Raw genomic sequence first — 13,975 nt, forward strand, 5'->3', positions numbered from 1 at the left:
TAGATCGGCAGATACAGAGATAAGGGACGAATTAGTTTGACACATGTGTCTTATTTGAAGAAGGTTTTACAGCGATTCAATGTGAGCATGAAGACGAAGCAAGTCAGTGTACCTTGGGAGCCCATTTAAAGCTTTCAGCTGACCTTTCACCGAAAACAGTTGAAGATAGAGAGTTGATGTCGAAGACTCCATATGCGAGCACAGTGGGAAGCTTGATGTACGCCATGGTTTATACGAGGCTAGATTTATCACATGCAGTTAGCATGGTTGAAAGCACCCTAATGCCACTAGGAAAGAACCCTAGAGGGGGGTGAATATGGTTTATACTAATCTAATTCGATTTTATGTCAATTAAAAACTTATTAACAACTATCCTAGCAAATAAGATATGCAATGAGATATATGCAAGGATAAGCAATATAAACAAGGGTAAACAAATAGTGTAAACAATATAGTGAACAAACTAAATAATGAGACAATAGCGATATGAGCAATGAGCACAAGTATAAATGAACGCCAATGCAAACTCAAACACAATCAAACGATCACAGAGTTCGGACCTTCCGTCCTACGTCTCCGCTCCCCACTCCCGGAGAGAAATCCACTACACAACCGAGTTTTTAGCGCTCACCCGAGTTACGTTTTACACCTCACAACTCGGTTTTCTAGCTCACCGAAAACTTTACAATCACTCCCAATGTAAACACACTAACTACCACCTTAAGTGTTGGTCTCTAGCCCGTGTCTCCCTCAAGTGTTAGGAATTACAACCTCTCTCTAGGTATTACCACCTACCCCACTCCTCTTGGGACGACCCCGTCTCTCACCACATACTCCTCTTGGTGTACTAGTATATTACAAGGTGAATCTCACAATTTAGGCACTCAACAAATAAATTGTTCTCTACAATGGATGAGAACACAATGTAAGCTTACACTCAATGTCACACAAACCCACAACTCAATTATACAATGTATGCAAATACAATAAATTCAATGGTTGTGTGTGTAAACAATGAGTAAATCAAAACTAAACTCAAATAAATTCTAGCTTATGGAAATGAAAATCAAACATATAAAATAGCTAGATTGAGTTTAGGAAAACTTCTCTACATGATAACAAGAGAGAGGGAGAAGAGTGAATGCTCAAACACCAAAGGATGATCTCCACTTTGATCTTGTGAAAATTGCTTCACAAACTAAATTCTTAAACAAACTTAAACACCCTTTTAAAACTTGTTTAAAAACTTTCTTCTTGTATAAATGAACTGAGGATATATGGGGGTATTTATAGGAAACCCCAAAGCCAAGAAGAAACCAACAAAACCCAGCAAAAAGACAAAAATAGAAAAGCTGGAAAAAACTAGCCGTTGGGCCGTCAGTCGACTGATACTGTTCATCAGTCGACTGATGAGCTAACGGTTATAGGCCAGCAACACATCATCAGTCGACTAATGAACTCGTTAGTCGACCAATGACCTCATCAGTCGATTGATCAGTTGACTGAAACAAAACAGAAACTTTTTGTTGTTCCAGGCGATTTCTTCAGTCGACACATCAGTCGACTGATGTCATCAGTCGACTGACCAGTGGACTGATAACAGGTTATCAGCTTGTTTTGAAACAGAAATCTGATATTCAAACATCTTTTAAAAATAGCAAATAAAATCAGAAAAATATAAACTTTGGAAAATGATTGTAAACATGATAATATACATGTTATAAAAACTGGTTTTCAAAAAACACCTCCCAAAAGAGAAATCTCTTCATTTTACAAAATAGTCCAAAACATCCTCCCAAAAGAGAAATCTCTTCATTTTACAAAATAGTCCAAAACATGTAAATGAAAAACACTTGTTTTTAACATTGGACATAAACCATGTTTTGAAACTTTATAAACTGATTTTATAGACTTAATAAAAGATGTATGTTATGATTGTTAAGTCTATAAACTAATAACTCATTATTATGCAAAAATGAGGTTTTGCACAATATACATTTAACAAATATAAAACATGTATATATATGTAAACAATAATATATGTTTCATATTTATATAAACTTGTAAACTATAAAACCAAAACTTGTGTATATATACATAGAAACTAAATAAAATGTGTGCGTATATGATATTGAGCTTAGAGTACTTAACACACATAATATAAAACCTAAACTAAATTACCCAAGCTTGTGATCTTCAACGAAGCTCTATCTTAGTACACTTGCGGATGAAGCTTGAACTTGGATCTTCAACTTGAATTGCAATGCTTCAACCACTATTCCGCCAACCTCCATTGGATATGATCGTGAATGCTCGATTCTATTCATCCTCCAACTTCGTTGTTTGTCTAGAATACCTAATAAGAAACAAAACACTAGACAAACAACATTAGTAATTATTTGTAATCATCAAAACAAGATTAGAAAGATGTAGGCTCATAATATGAGACCTAACAATTTCTCCCTTTTTGATGATAACAAACAATCTACACAAAGAGTATATAAGATAAGCAATAAAGCACAATACTCTTAAAATATACTCACAATCCACTTGTTTCTCCCCCTTTGGCAACATCAAAATGGGGAAACAAAAGAATAAGAGAGCGAAAGCTCCCCTACAAATAAGCACGATGAGTATAAAATAAGTATAGGGATTGCTCCCCCTATTAAAATGCCTTATGAAATATATGCAATGATGACCAAGGCAAACATATGTGAGCAAGCATAGATAAAAAATATGCTAAACACAACTCACATACACAAATACAATGAGGACACATGTAGATATGTCAAAATGAAAAAAATGTGTCTCAAAGCATAAACATAAAAACCATATATGAATAGATTTATGAAAACAAAGAATGAAAAACATGAGAATCACGAAAAAAAAAGTTTTCAAATGAAAACTAATCAACCAATGAAATCATAAATCACAAGATTTAAAACCAAAAATGATGTGTGATCAATAAAAGAAATTTTCTTTGTAAAATTTGATCAAACCACATAAAGAATACATTATAACGCACAAAAGATGATCCATAAGCACAAACATATAAATATCATCATAGAAGTGTTTTATAATGAATTCAAAAATACAAATCAAAACAAATTTTCATGGTTCAAAAATAGATTACAAAGCACACAAGAATTATGAACTATGGATTTGAAAAACCAAAAAATCATCTTTAAGAACATGAAGACAAAAAAATCAAAAAAAATTGTTCTTAAAGATCAAACAAATTTTGGTACCCAATTACTCTTGGTACCTAAGAGTCTAGGGACATGACCCCTATCGTTAAAGCTCAAAGTCCTAGGGTTATGAACCCGTTTGGGCGCATGTGGTGCACGAACCCGGTCAAAACAAAAATTATGCAAATGACCTTTCCGATTGCAATAAGTGCAATAAAAGAGGCCCATTTGATTTTGTTAACCATAAACATGTGCACGAGAAATATTTGGATTGGTTCTTATTGATGCCTTTCGAGACCATTTGGATGAACTACCAGCGACTTGATCCCTTAGGAGAGGGGGTACGTAGTCAACTATATTGGTGCAGCCGAATTTAGAGAGACGACACATTAGTGCTCTTGTTGGTGTCAGCTCAGTTTTGGGAATACTTCACCGAGGTGAAGAAATATTGGATAGCAGGTTATTAGGCCAAACAGGATTCTTAGTCTGTTTTGGTTTTGGTTTTAGAATTATTAGGATTCCTAGTCTGTTTTAGTTTTAGTTTTAGAATTGTTGGATTTCTAGTTTATTTTGGTTTTAGGGTTTCTATATATATGGAACGTTTTAGAAGAGAGAAGTATCAGAGAATAAGATAGAGAGAAAAAGAGGTTGTTTTGAGCATTTTGAGAGGGAGATTATTGTGAGGGAGTGAGAGATATTTGGTTAGGGTTATTTTGATTAATTGTGAGAGTTATAACCCGTTGTTTTCTCTTCCATATAGTAAAATCTCTCCATCCTCTCCCCATGGACGTAGACAATTTTCCGAACCACGTAAATCTCTGTGTTTGTGATTGATTTGTACCGTTCTTTTATGAATTGCACTAGTTGGTTGTTCTCCTCTTGTTGCTCGCCGACTCGTGTTGGTTCGCGAGCACGCTTCCGCCGACGCGCAACAAATTCAATCACCACACCAATTATCTAACTTAAAGTTTGTTCTATCACGCCTTCTACCACTGCACGCATCTCCTTAAAACCACTTGCATGTGAGTGTAGACAAACAAAATGTGTGGAACCATCAACCAAGCATCCTAACACACCGAGAGTGATTCTCTTATCTGAAGTTATCTTCTTTCTTTAAAAGGGTTAGCAAACAAACCCAAGTGGGAAAAAGAATAACTTTTGGCCTTTCTCACTTGAGATTGAGCTACTCTTCCTCCAAGGTACGAGCTTCACCAAGGGGCAATGTTAACACCTTCCACCTCATAATATAGTTTACAAAAATCCCGATCTATCTTTATCAACACAATGTCAAGAACTACCTAAACAAAAACAAGAAGTAAGCAGACCGGATCCCTTCTCTGCTCGTTAGAAGCCTAGGTCATGAGGATGCCCACATCACCTGATTTGAGTGGAAAATAGTGAGCATGGATGAGTATACGAGGTAGTAAATTATCATTTCACTGTACTAATTCATGGTTGAGAACCACTTTCTCGCATGCGGGTGGATCTAAAGGAGATGTGTAATCTTTAGTGACTAGATAAGGGTTATAATTTTACAATTCTTACATGGGTAGTTATAACTTATAAGTTGACCAGGATACTACAATTGTCACAGCTAGCAGTGATGTGTAAATAAACGTGTTAAGTAATAGTTCTTTTTATACATAGAACTCCTACAGTGTGTTTCATGAATGTCAGTTAGGACTTGGGCAATGAAAACACATTATACATATCATGACAACTGACTTGGGTAATGAAAACACGTTATACATATCATGATATGTTACGTAGTTTTGTTCTCTCTCGTGTTAATGTGATTAATTAATGCGTGTGCTTGATTTTTATCCTCAACATCAGCCACAATTATGAATAATCTGAAAAAACATGTAAACACATCAAATATCCTTTCAAATTTGACTGCAAATTTAGGCAGCAATGTTGGGGATTCGAAACAATCAATCGAACCCTTACCCTTCCGGACCTTGTGTTGAAAGTAGAAAAGTAGGAATAATACCACAAATAAAGATCTAACCTTGCAAAAATAGTAAAGGAGAAGAACACGCAGATTTAATGAGGTTCGGCAACGTGCCTACGTCCTCGGGAGCCACACCATATAATTTTTTATTAATTGAAGAAGAAATACAAGCTCTCAAACTAGGGTTTAATCTCTCTGAGATTCTCTCTCTTTCTGCAGTCAAAAACTCTCTTTTTTTTCGTGTTGTACCAACCCTAAAAATGTTTAAGGTATATATAGAGTCCTGGTAGAAACAGAATCCAAAACAGTTTAGGAAACTGTTTGACAGCGTCACGGTCGACCGTGACGGTTGACCGTGCAGGCCTCACGGTCAACCGCACACCAATCGCGGTCGACTGTATCAAAAACCCGAGATCAAAAATCCTACAGGGTTGGCGCGGTCGACCGCTGCCGGATCCAGCTCCTCCTGAGCTCCTGTGCATGTTCGCGGTCGATCACCAGATTCTCGCGGTCGACCGTGAATCTATCAGGTCGTTTTCTTCGTCGTTTTGATTACAGCTTTCGTCTCGACTTTGGGTCTACACATTAGACTAACAATCTCCCACTTGGAGACCAAAGTGCCTGCAGTGAGTTCACCTGATCTCTCCCCTTCTTTGCATGTATCTTCTCCCCCGAAAAATTCTTTCTTCAATCAACAATATCCCGACGATCGTGCTGATCTTCGTAGTGTGGCTCCGCCTTCGTCTTCTACTCGTGAAGGCCAACTGAAGTTGCGCACAACTCTAATTTCTTAATGGTGACTGCCTTCGTCAATATGTCCGTCGGATTTTGACTCCCCAAAATCTTTATCAAATGCAACTTTCCATCTTCAACTAGCGAGCGTATAAAATGGTATTTGACATCGATGTGCTTCATTTTGGCATGATATACTGGATTCTTGGCAAAATGTATAGCGCTCTGGCTATCACAATAAAGAACTCCTTTTCTTTGCTTCAGATCCAACTCTTCCAAGCACCCGTTCAACCAGATCATCTCCTTGCTTGCTTCAGTCACCGCGACATACTCAGCCTTGGTTGTAGACAAAGTCAATCTTCTGCAGATGTGAGACCCAGCTCACTGCTGTCGATGCTAAGGTATAAACATATCCCGTAGTGCTTCGCCTCGTATCATGATCACCGGCGAAGTCCGCATCCACGTATCCCTGCAGCACCAACTCCTTCCTCCTGAAACATAATGGCTTGTTCGTTGTCCCTCTCAAGTATCGCATTATCCACTTTACGGCCTCCCAATGCTGCTTCCCTGGATTGCTTGTAAATATGCTCACAACTCCCACTGCATGGGCGATGTCCGGCCTCGTGCAAACCATCGCGTACATAAGACTTCCAATGGCCAAAGAATATGACACCCTGCTCATATGCTCTCTATCTGCATCTGTCTCAGGCGATTGCTCCTCAGATAGCTTGAACTGACTTCCAAGGGGTGTGCTAACAACTTTAGCATTCTGCATGTTGAACCTCTGAAGTACATTCTTAATGTATTCAGCTTGGCTCAATCTTAATATCCCTTCAGCTTCATCCCTACTGATTCTTATCCATAGAATCTACTTCGCTGCACCCAGATCCTTCATTGCAAATTCCTTTGCTAGCTGTTTCTTCAAACTGTTTATCTTCTCCAAACACGGTCCTGCTACCAACATGTCATTAACATACAATAACAAAATAATAAAGCTGGACTCGAACCTTTTGAAATAACAGCAATGATCCGAATTGCATCTTCTATAGCCATTGTTCTGCATGAAGTTATCAAACTTCTTATACCACTATCTCGGAACCTGTTTCAAACCATATAAGCTCTTCTTGAGCTTGCACACCATCTCTTCCTTTCCTTCTTCAATGAAGCCAATATGCTGCTTCATGTAGATTTTTTCATTCAAGTCACCATGAAGAAAGGCAGTCTTCACATCTATTTGCTCAAGAAAGAGCTCTTCTGCATCCACCAAACTCAACACTACTCTGATGGTTGTGAGTTTCACAATAGGGAAAAATATCTCCGTATAGTCCACTCCTTCCTGCTATTGAAACCCCTTCACTACTAATCTGGCCTTGAATCTCTTGCTTTCATCACTCTCTTGCTTGACCCGGTAGACCCATTCATTATGTAAGGCCTTCTTCTGTGTAGGTAGCTGGGCTAACTCCCATGTCTCATTAGTGAGTAGAAAATCCATCTCCTCTTGCATCGTATGCTCCCACTGCTAAGATTCACTCACTTGCATTGCCTCTTCATAGCACTCCGGCTCACCGCTATCTGTCAATAATAAATAGTCAAGAGATAAATGATATCGGGTATTTTGTTTGGGTACCCTGGATGACCTCCTAAGCTCTATGCCCTGGGTAGTTTCTTCTGCACCTGGAGCCTTCTCCATTCTCTGATCAGAACAAACATCATCACCTCTATCAGGAAGTTTCTCTATATCCATGTACTCAGATCCATCTGTATCTGAAATGCTGCTCCCACTGCTTTGGCTATTCTTAGCATCTTTCCTGTTCTTGTACATCACCTCCTCATTGAATATCACATCCCTGCTTCTGATGATCTTCCTGTTCTTCTCATCCCAAAGACGATACCCGAACTCATTAATATCGTATCCAATGAATGTGGACTTCTGTGACTTAGCTTCTAGCTTGTCCCTGACATGGTTACTTATATGAACATAAGCCACACAACCAAATACCCGCAAGTGTGAGAGAATTATCTTCTTACCACTCCAAACTTCCTCTGGAATCCCAAAATCTAATGAAACTGATGGCCCGTGATTAATAAGATAAGCTGCCGTATGCACCGCATCCGTCCAAAATGTCTTAGGCAGACCTGCATGTAATCGTATGCTCCTGCCACGCTCTGTCAAGGTCCTGTTCATCCTCTCCGCAATACTATTCTGCTGTGACGTCCCTGGAGTAGTCCTCTCTAAGCGAATACCATTCGTAGCACAAAACCTCTTGAACTCCTTCAGCTCGTATTCCCTACCATTGTCTGATCTCAGACACTTCACCTTCAGATCTGTCTCGTTCTCCACCATGGCCTTCCACTTCTTGAAGATTCCAAACACCTCTGACTTTTGCTTCATGAAGTAGATCCAAACCATCCTCGAGTGATCGTCGATGAAGGTGACATAATATCTCGAACCGCCAAAAGAAGATACACTACCTGGACCCCATATATCTGTATGAATCAACTCTAGCTTCTGAGCCCTAGGTGGCCTTCCACCCTTCTGAAAACTAACCCTCTTCTGCTTTCCAAAGATACAGTCTTCACAAATCCCGACTTCCACGGCGTCAATCCCGGTTAGCTTTCCTTGTGAATGCAAAATCTTCATCCCCTTTTCGCTCATGTGCCCTAGCCTGTTGTATCACAGATCTGTACTCTCTTTACCAGCTACAATTGCGAGGGTGTCACTCGCATATAAGGTGAGGTAGAGAGTTCTTAGCTTGTTGCCTTGAGCAACTATCATCGTACCGTTGGAGATTCTCCACGAATCCCCTGTGAATGTCGAAACATAGCCTTCTGCTCCAAGCTGTCCCACCGAAACAAGATTCCTCTTTAGCTTCGGCACGTGTCTCACGTTCTTCAAGGTCCACTTAGAGCCCTTCATCTGAATCTGCACTTCACCCTTTCCAACAATATTACAGGGTTCGTTATTCCCCAAATACACTTTTTCAAAGTCCCCTGCTACATAATTCTGAAATAGCTTCCTACTAGCAGCGGCGTGAAAAGAGGCTCCTGAATCGATGACCCAAAAATCCGAGTCGCTATCCATAGCAAGGATCAAGGCATCCTGCACTATGTGAGCCTCCTGCTCACCCGCATCCTTCTTTGGACTTTTGCAGACTGAAGACATATGGCCCTCCTGGACGCAGTTCCAACACTTCCCTTTGATAGGCCTAACCTTCGAGTTCGACCTCTTCTTCACTGATTTCGACCGATTCCTGCTCTGGTTTCCTTTCTTCTGGCTTCTGCCTCTTTGTTCGAAGTTTAGAGCTAAACCTGAACCTTCTGATTCGGACGATTTCCTTCTAACCTCCTCGGATAGAATCATACTAACAACATCACTCAGCTTCAACTTCTCCTTCCCCGCCGAATTGCTGATTGCCGTCACACAACATGCCCAATTATCCGGCAACTATGATAGAATCAATAGGGCTTGCACTTCATCATCAAACGTGATGTCCACGAAGATAAGCTGAGCAACAATCGTGTTGAACTCGCTGAGGTGCATTGTGAAGGACCGTCCTTCTGCTATCTTGAGGTTGAAAAGAGTTTTGACGAGATGCACCTTGTTTGCTACCGACGGTTGCTCGTACATCTTTGCAAGCGCTTCCATAAGCCCCACCGTTGTCTTCTCCTTCAAAATATTATGGGCTACGGATTTGACGAGTGATAACCGGATTTGGTCTAGAGCCTTTCTATCCAGTATCTGCCAATCACCATCTGACTCCTCCTTCATCTTTCCCTTTTCCTTGCCCATCAACGGGCGATACAAGTTCTTCTGGTACAGATAGTCCTCCATCTGTGACTTCCAGTAGGCGAAATCTAAACCGTCAAACTTCTCAATCTTTGATTTGTTTTCCTCTGCCATGTCTTTCACACAAATTGCTGAACGAAGCTCTGATACCAGTTGTTGGGGATTCGAAACAATCAATCGAACCCTTACCCTTTTGGACCTTGTGTTGAAAGTAGGAAAGTAGGAATAACACTACAAATAAAGATCTAACCTTGCAAAAATAGTAAAGGAGACGAACACGCAGATTTAACGAGGTTCGGCAACGTGCCTACGTCCTCGGGAGCCACACCACATAATTTTTTTATTAATTGAAGAAGAAATACAAGCTCTCAAACTAGGGTTTAATCTCTCTGAGATTCTCTCTCTTTCTGCAGTCAAAAACTCTATTTTTTCGTGTTGTACCAACCCTAAAAACGTTTAAGGTTTATATAGAGTCCTGGTAAAAACAGAATCCAAAATAGTTTAGAAAACTGTTTGATAGCGTCGCGGTCGACCGTGACGGTCGACCGTGCAGGTCTCGCGGTTGACCGCACACCAATCGCCGTCGACCGTATCAAAAACCCGAGACTAAAAATCCTACAGGGTTGGCGCGGTCGACCGCCGTGGTCGACCGCCTTCGGATCCAGCTCCTCCTGAGCTCCTGTGCACGTTCGTGGTCGACCGCCAGATTCTCACGGTCGACCGTGGATCTATCAGGTCGTTTTGTTCGCCGTTTTGATTCCAGCTTTCGTCTCAACTTTGGGTCTACACATTAGACTAACAAGCAATTGCTCCTCAATTTCAGTATACACAAAAATACAATCAATAAAATAAAAGAATTGTCATTTTATATCATAACGTGTTCTTAGTTTTGTCCTCTTATCATGTGTTTGCGTGATTTACGTGGATATTTATATCCCCAACATTGGCGACATATCTGAATAAACTGGACAATTATATGAACACATAATTTTTTCAACTTGAGTACCAAAAGTAGACGGTAATTGCACGCTCCTTATAAATTTCAGTATAAACAAAATATAATCAACAAAAATAAAAGAAAATTGTCATTAATTTGTATGAATCAACAAATGAACATTAATTTGTTAGTTCTTTCCAACCAATTGATATTATTCATCAAAACAGCTTGCCAGCAAACTCTTGGATGTCTTCGTCTGTACGTGAAGAAGGAGAAGCATAAGAAGAGAGGGACTTGAGCTCAGAGAGACTCCTCCCAAGTTTCAGAGCAATCTTCATTCTGAACAGCTCCCCATCCTCTCTCTTGTCCACTTCCCTCTCCCCCAAGTTCTTCTCAATCTCCTCCTCCATCTCCTTGTAATATCCGTAACAGTTTCTAAACAACTCGAACACCATCCCCAACTGCCCTCCGTGCTCCAGGGTATTCACGACCATCGCCATCACTCCTCCTACCACCGCCAGCATCGCCGGCCACCCCCCAACTGAGGAAAAGGAAGAAGCACTCGCTCCGACCGATGCGAGTCCAGTGAGCACAGGACCTGATATGGCCAGCATCCTATTAATCTTCACCGCGATCTCTCCGACATGTCTGTACTCATTCTGATCTTTCGCCTTCAGTAGCCGAACAACGCCCCTCATCTCCTCTTCTATCTCCTGGCTCCACCCATTGTTCTTCTTCTTCGTCATCACCCGCTTCCTAGGTTTGTGCTTTGGCCACCAGCGCGCAGGCTGTACCTTTTTCGGGAACTTATCTTGCAATGGTAAGAGAGGGAGAGGGTAAGCCCTGTCGATTGCCAGGAGTTTCTCCACTGCCTCGTCTACGTCTGTTTCAGTAGGAGACGATCCTATGGCGATGGTAGTGTGTATGGACTTTTCAAGCTGTTTGTAGAGCTGCGTGGCTTTCCTTTGCTCTTCAGCCAGCTGGGACGGCTGCATCTTGTTGACCAGCACCATCATGCCTGTGGCCGCAGAGAATAGGATCGCGGACGAGATGTTGAGGGCTGTCGAGGCAGACTGAGTACTAATGGAAGAGATTGCAGACATAAGGGAGGCGGAGAGAGTGATGGAATTGATTGGAGGAGAGGAGGAGCTTGTTCCAGTCATTCCTTTGCTCGCCGATGATGGAGTGCATCTCCGCCCTGTCTGCTGCTGCCTCGGCGATTGCGTACAGTTTGAACATTGGAGACTCGCCGATACTGTTAGATGATCCGTGTGCTATTTGTTGGGGGTTTGTGCTGATCATGTCTTGATCTCTGAGTGATAATTTCTCCATGTTGATCATAGTACTTGGTTGTTTGCGGAAAGAAATGGGCTTGTTTCTGCTGGGACTGATTGGAGCCTGGAGACTTGCTTGAATTCTCCGTGGCCGGCGCAAAATCGACAATGATGGAGATGAAGATGGTAGCAGGCTCTGCGATTTGAGACTTGACATGTTTCTTCTTTATTTTTCCTTGTGAATTTTTTGTCAAATTAATTCTTTGATCTTTTTGAAGGCTTGAGATTGTGCAGGTTGGTTTTTGTTTGAGGTTGAGGTGATGAGAAAGTTTTGCGGTGTTAAGACACATAAATATAGAGAGGGTGAGAGAGCGCGGAGGGGAATGGATCTGGGATTTGAAGAGGTCGTGTGTTTTGAATGTGATATCTTGTTGACTGACTTTATTTTTTAGGTTGAAATAGAAATATTGTTATTATGAGATGAGAAGAGGTCAGCATTGACTAATATTTACCCTGACTATTCCATGCCTTGTGCCATGTGCATATATATATATATATATATATATATATATATATATATATAATATGAGATGATGAGCTTATATTTTTATCGTGAGCTAGCTCAATAGTCTATTCAAAATAATGATCGACATTGCCCATCGTGATTTGCACTCATCATGATCTATATGTAGAAAAACTTATATTATTTTAAAATTTCTAATTACTATTTTGGCCATGTGTAGAAAGCACGACTGTTAATTTGCCTAAAAAATAAACATATCAAACTAGTTTGATTTATATTTTAGAAAAATCTAAATTATGTAAAAAATTTATCAGATACATGTGATGATGTATTGAACAAAATATACGGTGCTTATTATGAATTTGATGAACCGATTAGTCTAGCTCATGATAAGTTTTAAGCTCACCATCTCATAATATCATTACTATATATATAATTGTATCTCATTAATTTGCTGCTTGTGCCCAAATCATGAACTAATATTTCAGAATATATGAACAAAAAGAATTAGTAACACCTAACATATCAAGATTCTTCCTCCCTTTATTTCCTTATTTAAATTCCTACCGGTCACACATGTGTACCAGGTCTCTATTTTATCTGAACTAGTTGCAAATTTGAGGTATTAACCATGACACTGTTATATGCAACGCAACAGATCAGAAAAGTGTTTAGGACATCAATACGGATTAATTAATATTTTTTGTATAATTTTTGACAATTGATCATATGGTAAAACTTTGGACCCATTAAAATGTCTTAATTAATATTTTTTGTATAATTTTTGACAATTGATCATATGGTAAAACTTTGGACCCATTAAAATGTCTTGTGAGCATGCAATTTGTATTTAAGTTACAATTGATCATATGGTAAAACTTTGGACCCATTAAAATGTCTTGTGAGCATGCAATTTGTATTTAAGTTACGGACGTCAATAACGAACTATGTCAAGCTCAAACTGCATGAGAATTAGTTGGTAGTCTACGCGCTTAGATTGCTTGACACTTGAAAATTTGACGGAATTTGGCAGTGAAAAGGCTTGATGCTTAAATAAGGACAAGACTCAACAGAAAATTAATGTTGGCAGTTTATATTAATTGTTGGATGAATTCCATAAAACTATTATAAATTATTAGAGATTAATTATGTAAAATAAAAAAAACTACCATTACAAATTCTATTGGAGAATGTGTCATAAACTTTCAAATTTGTAAAAACCGATTTTTGAGCTAATTTGCATTAGTCATTCATGTGGATGATTTGAAAGCAACATTTATCGTCCATGATTTAATCTGACTATAGTATATCTAAACGTTTATATTAATTGTTGGATGAATTCCATAAAACTATTATAAATTATTAGAGATTAATTATGTAAAATAAAAAAAACTACCATTACAAATTCTATTGGAGAATGTGTCATAAACTTTCAAATTTGTAAAAACCGATTTTTGAGCTAATTTGCATTAGTCATTCATGTGGATGATTTGAAAGCAACATTTATCGTCCATGATTTAATCTGACTATAGTATATCTAAACGTGCTTCCATCTTTTGCGGCTTAATCAAACTTAAGCC

At 39.4% G+C, this 13,975-nt stretch overlaps 1 pseudogene; it reads right to left on the reverse strand.

The window, feature by feature from the left end:
* On the reverse strand, positions 10,817–12,101 carry LOC109836254 (annotated as a pseudogene).

This window comes from Asparagus officinalis, chromosome 1, assembly GCF_001876935.1.
Source record: "Asparagus officinalis chromosome 1, Aspof.V1, whole genome shotgun sequence".
In the NCBI taxonomy this organism is placed as follows: Eukaryota; Viridiplantae; Streptophyta; class Magnoliopsida; order Asparagales; family Asparagaceae; genus Asparagus; species Asparagus officinalis.